This window comes from Lycium barbarum, chromosome 4 (genome assembly GCF_019175385.1).
Source record: "Lycium barbarum isolate Lr01 chromosome 4, ASM1917538v2, whole genome shotgun sequence".
NCBI lineage: Eukaryota > Viridiplantae > Streptophyta > Magnoliopsida > Solanales > Solanaceae > Lycium > Lycium barbarum.
Genome location: NC_083340.1, coordinates 124883608 through 124890181, shown reverse-complemented (window position 1 = coordinate 124890181; position 6574 = coordinate 124883608). Strand labels below are relative to the sequence as shown.

The 6574-nt window shown below is 35.2% G+C and overlaps 1 long non-coding RNA gene across 1 annotated transcript; it reads left to right on the top strand.

Moving 5' to 3' along the window:
- Window positions 1–2662: 2662 nt before the first annotated feature.
- Window positions 2663–4877, top strand: LOC132638561 (uncharacterized). Its single transcript, XR_009581796.1, has 3 exons — window positions 2663–2965; window positions 3732–3785; window positions 4501–4877. It is a non-coding gene; the product is annotated as an uncharacterized LOC132638561 (long non-coding RNA).
- The last annotated feature ends 1697 nt before the right edge of the window (window positions 4878–6574 follow it).

Below are 6574 nucleotides of genomic sequence, written 5' to 3'. Positions count from 1 at the left end.
TAATGAAAATGGAGGTATTGCCCCTTTATCTGTATGTGGGATTGGGCCGGGTCTTGGCCTGTTTTGGGCTGGACTAGGTCCAAGTCGTAAAAAAAATATAAGGCTGGCCCTTTATGTATATAATGCATACATTATATGTATACCTAATGTATACACCTATATATAGAGTAAAGTAGATAATTTAATAAACGGACAAAAACTAAAATATTGATTATTGGTTATAACATTTCAATTATAAACAAATTATGACATAATTAACCTATTAAATAATTTAAAAGTAGCCAACTGTGTAAATGGGCTTAATTTTGCGAATATGGCCTTAATTGATTTTAATCTGACTGATTATTTCAATTATGGCCATATTTTGACTAATTAGCCAAATTTAAAATTAATTGCACTAATGACCTTAATTAATTTGAGCCAATGAATTTGGTTATTTTAATTAAGGTCATTAAGAGGCTAATTTTACAAAAATGACCTCAATTTCCTTAAACCATGAGTTGGTTAATTTAATTGTGGCCATAACAAAATTAATTAAACGATTAAAAGTCAATTTGCAACAATGACCATCTAATTGATTAAGACATTTATAGACAATTATAAATACTTTTGACAAATTATATAAGTATACAAAATTAAAGATTAAGGGGTGAAATGATTAATTATTTTAATTACTCAAACTCCTTGAATTGAAGGGAATAAAGTATTTGCTAATTTTGATTTTTTGACAATTTAAACAATTAAATAAATGATTATTTTAAAAAAAAAAAATGCCTTTTTCTTTGATTAAATCTAACAAGCATCTCATAAAAGGTACCAATTAATTTCTAAATAATTTGTGATGTCATAAAAACCTTTTTACCAATTTAAAGGAGTGAAATATTGATCTGAACAATTTATATAAAAATAATTTAAACCCTTTAAGGTGCATAGCTCATTTTATTTATTGTCCAAGGATTCTGAGTGATTAAAATAAACTACGGGAGGACAAAAATTAGGTGTCAACAATGCTCAGAAGGATCAAAAGTAGCATAGCTAGGAGAGGTAGGTGCAGGAGGGACAGGAGATACAGGTTGTTGTGAAGTGAAAGTGGTAGATGGCATGAGATCATTGGCAACATTAGTTGATAGTAGTTCTAATACTGGAAAAATAGGATCAGGAGAGGTCTGCATATGTTTAAATGGAAAAACATCTTCCTTAAATATGATATGTCTGTTGACAAATAATGTGTGAGAGTGCATGTCATATAGAACATACCCTTTTTGAGTGGAGGAATATCCTATGAAAACTGCAGGAATGGCTCTAGATGAAAATTTGTCATGAGGTTTGGGACAAGTAGCATAACTCAAACAACCAAACACCCCGAGGTGAGATAAGGAGGGTTGTACAGTAACTCAAAAGAAGATTTGTATTTAAGGAATTTATATAGCAATCTGTTAATGACGTATACAGCAAGAGATACACACTCTCCCCAGAATTTGAGAGGAATAGATGCTTGAAATCTCAGTGATATAGCCATTTCTAGGATGGTTCTACGTTTTCTCTCAGCAATGCCATTTTGCTGAGGAGTGTATAGACAAGTTAACTGATGAGCAATACCCATATCACATAGTAAATTTTGAAAGTATGAACTAAAAAACTCCATTCCGTTATATGTTCTAAGATTTTTAACAGATTTAGAATGAATGTTCTTAGCCTGTGTTAGAAACAGCTTTAAGACCACAAAGGTGTCAGACTTTCGGACAATCAAATAAATCCAAGAATATCTAAAGAAGTTGTTATATCCCGTATTTTTGCACGTTGGATTATTCGTAAGCTAATCGACATAAGTTTAGGACAAGATTATTTTTGAGATATGAGATAAGGACTTTTAATTCCGATTTTAATAAGTGCACGATTTGCTTGTAAATTTTAATTAGTGTGGAGATATTAGTGAAGTGGGATTAATTGACCATGATTAGAATATTAAGTGGGGATTTGTTACATCCCGTGTTCTCATGCGCTGAAAAGTGTGCGAGTTAAATGATAATTAGTAACGGGCACGAGGTTATCCCACAAGCTTATAGGTGGTTAAAGTGATGGTATACATGTATCGTAAGGATTAGAAGTTAAACAAATCGAAGGAAATAAGTTTCGCCAAGCTTCGAAATTATTTGAATTAAATACGGTCCAAGCTATAATATCCCATATTTTGGACTAGGGAATTGAATCGTCCAACATGAGCAAGTTTACCCGAGCCCAGAGAATTTTGGTCATATTCAAGTATGAACATGAAGAACTCACTATATAAAACGATAAAGGCCCAAAATTATTTAGGGCCTAAAAGTTGGATGACAGTGATTGGAAATAATATTTATGTATGGCAAAGAGGCTATGGACTAGAGTTCTACCACATGATTATGATAATGAGTATATGAAGTATGTTAAAAATAATTATTGCATAAGTGAATTGAGATTTAAGGAAATTAATTACTTGTGCAATTAAATAAATATAACTAGAATGGTAACATGTTTGCTAACCACACCTACACGTGGAATCATGGGAAATGGGCAACAAAAGTGTGACTATGTACCTATAGTGGTGTGGTGGCAGTGATTACAAAGTCACTATGTAAATATATACAAGTAGGCATCATTAGGATAAGAATAGAGTGTAGAAAAGTATTGGCTAATGATGTACAACCCACGGTCCACAAAGATATAGGGTCTATATTTCTTCATATCGTTTCACTTGAAGACATGATTGAGGAAAAGAATATATATCATTTTGGAGGGCAGCAAACTCGTACTCCATTCACTGTGGAAAATAACGAGACTTTATCCAAAGTATTAATCACAACACAGAAACAAAAATGGGGAGGACGACGTAGAGGTTATACCCATGTTGATTTTATCCGGGTGATAGCAAATTGGAGGATTCTTCTATGTAAAGTAAGATGAAAGAAGAGGAGTTCATAGAAACAAGGTAAGCATTCTACTCTCCGAGGTATATTTAAATAAATCCAGTTCATAGCTAAATTATGAGACGAGAACTACGAAATTAATTGCGGGAAATCGGATAAATGGTTATTGTTATCATATGGACTGTTTGGTGGTTGTTGTAAATTATATTGTGGGCTGGAATATCGTGAGAGTGGCCATAGTTGTTGTTGTTATGTTTGTTGTTATACTATGTATATACGAAAATAAAGAAGTGTATACAAGCATCGGTATAGGAATTTATATTCGGTTGTTTTGGAAGTGATGTAGGAATGGATTTGATTCTATTTGAATATGTATTTGTTAATATTGTTATTGGTATTGTGATTGATATTTTGGCTAAATTGTGGGAATTGATGGAATAAACACGAACTTGAGAATAAAATCGCCACTTGGAAAGAGTTGAGTTTGTAGGTCATTTTCTCATTATAATCCTATGATATAAGGATAGAATTTGTAGTAAATGACTTCCTTATCTTATTAAGAATGTTATTAAGTTAATAAAGGAGCATACAAAAGGTGACATGGGTTGTACAGATCCTACTTCAAGCTTGACGATCATTATAAAGTATTATGAGATTATTATGGATATATAAGTTGTGTTGTTGAGATCTATTTTTGTCATTTTGGTTGTTATTGTGATATATGGAATTGGGGAGGTGCTATCTGTTTCGTTTTAGGATCAAATTATCAATTGATATACACGATATACGAAAGCCATCTAAAGTCGTACATGTATTTCCTTGTTATAGGCTTAGCATCAGCATTAAGATGAGTTCGTTTTGGGTTTATATTGGCGACTTAAGGTATGTAAAGTTATCCTTTCTTTCTTTTTGCATGATTCATATGAAACGAACAAACGACGAATGTATAAGTTCCTATTCCTAGAGACACTAGGATGGTTAATGTTCTTTCTTTCCATAAGCTATTTCATATGATTTTGATACGTGTCTATGATTCCTGAAGTTCCTTTTGACATAATTCATAATGACGTTCGAGGGATACTTGACATAACTGCCTTCGTTGATATTCAAGTGTTAGTTCATTCTGTCTATTCTATCGAGTCTCAGATGATGATTTGATTTGCATATGGTTACTCACTACTCTGCTCGTGCATACTGTCATTATATCTTTCACCGAGTCCCGAGCCGGGTATGTTCTCATGCACAGTTCACTGCATTGTTCACTGAGTCCCTCACTAGAGGGTCGGGTACGGTATATGTATATATATGATGATATGATGATATGATGATATGATGATGTGATTATGGCGCCAAGGATGGTATGATGACTTTATTCACCGAGTCCCATAATGGGCCGGGTACGATATATGATAATGACATGCATGTTTTACATTTCATAAGGCTAGTGTATTGGTACTTTAAATGTCATACTTGTCTCCTATGATCTCTATTTCAGTCGTGATTCTCTTTGTTGTATTTCATGCTTTATGTACTCAGTACATATCTCGTACTGACCCCCCCCCCTTTTCTTCGGGGGGGCTGCGTTTCATGGCCGCAGGTACAGATACTCGATTTTGCGATCCTCCAGCTTAGGACTTCTACTCAGCTGTCTTGGAGAGCTCCATTGTTTCGGAGCCTAGACTTTTGGTACAGATCCTTTTGATGTATATATATGTTTACCCAAGGGTACGGCCAGGCCCTGTCCCGTCATATTTCACTATCGATACTCTTAGAGGTCTGTAGACATATGTGTGGGTTGTGTATAAGTTTGTTCAGCTGTGTCTATACGATGTGCTATGGATATGTTCGTCTGTAATGGCAGCCTTGTCGGCTTGCGTATGGCATTGATCTGTAATGGCAGCCTTGTCGGCTTGTGTATGGTATTGATATGTAGTGGCAGCCTTGTTGGCTTGCGTATCATATTATGTTTGCTTAGTTGTGACTCCTCAGGAGACAGGTTATATATATATATATATATATATATATATATATATATATATATATATATATATATATATATATATATATATATATATATGATGACGTTATGAACCTTTGGAGTTCTTTTGCAAGCTTCCATATTGTTCATAGATTCAGTTTGACTATATCTAACAGGTACGTATGTGAGTGTCCAGCTCGGGCACTAGTCACGGCCCACGGGGCTGGGTCGTGACAGAAGTCATCCACAATGCTAACAAAAGACCTCTTCTTATTATGAGTGGGAACTCTGTAAGGTCCCTAAATATCAAAATGAACCAGTTCAAACACATTGCTAGAGGTATGACTACTCAAAGGAAATGGCAGTTTAGTGGTGTGCTTAGCTAGTGGGAAGCTGTACAACGAGGTTGTGCAGATGATTGCAACTTTAAACTTCTAATGAACTCCTGATTTTGGATTACATCTGAGGGAGCATGGCCTAGTCTTCTATGCCACACAGAAATAGTTTCAGAGGTGCCACCGCATTAGAACTTCTTTTATATGATAGCTTGGAACTATTGAAGTAATTTGTTGAGTGATTCCTTCCCTTAGTATGTAGATTCCACATTCTTCTCTACCAATCCCCTTGATCTGTCCAGTGTAGAGATCCGGGAAAACACAGAAATCAGGGAAAAACAGTACTGCACACTTAAGAGCCTTAGTGATTTAAGACACAGACAACAAGTTGTACTTGAATTCTGGAACAAATAGAACATTAGTGATGACTTGATCTGTAAGCACATGTGACTCTCCAATATGAGACACTAGAACTACATTTCCAATAGGTAAGTGAACTATATTTCTCTCAGATTTTGGAACATGTTTAAGTTTGTCTAGCATGTCAATTTTTGATGTCATGTGATTAGTGGCTCCAGTATCAATTGTCCACTCTTTAGTCACATATTTTGACACCAAAGCACACAACATACTAACTGCAGTAGCTGCCTTAGCAGACTCAGTTCCACTTTCACTTCCTTTGGACAACAACTATAGGATTTGCTTGTACTGATCATGAGTGAAAAAACCAGTTGGGAAGGAGTAGGTTGCATTTGTGATAGACTTTGACTAGTTTTAACCTAGTTAGAATACACTCCACCTTTATTCTTTGACTTCCAACTTGGTGGATAACCTACTATTTTGAAACACTGATCCTTGCTATGATCTTTGTAACCACATACCTCATAGATGACAAACGACTTCTGTGTTTTATTCATGTGATTTCCATAGTGACCACCAACTGGTCCACCTGGTCCACCAGGATTACCACCACCTAGTCCATCATAGTTACCACTTCTTGGCACACCATGATGACCACTTCCTAATCCACCAGGATAACCACTAGCTAGATAACTACTTCCTTTGTGATTTCCACCTCCTTTGTGACTAAACAAAGTTGTTTCTTTTATTACACCAGGACAGATACCAGTGTGCACAGAACTAGCAAGGCTTCTCTGACTCTCCTGATCTATCATGAGTGAGTATGCTTTGTTTAAACCAGAAGTTAGTGACATCATGAGGATTTGGCCTCTTGCTTGAGAGTAAGTCTCATTTAATCCCATTAGAAACTGAAGCAGTCATTGATATTCAAAGGATTTAAGGAATTTCTTAGACTCAGGGCAAGGACATCCTGGACATGGCATTATAGCATCAAATTC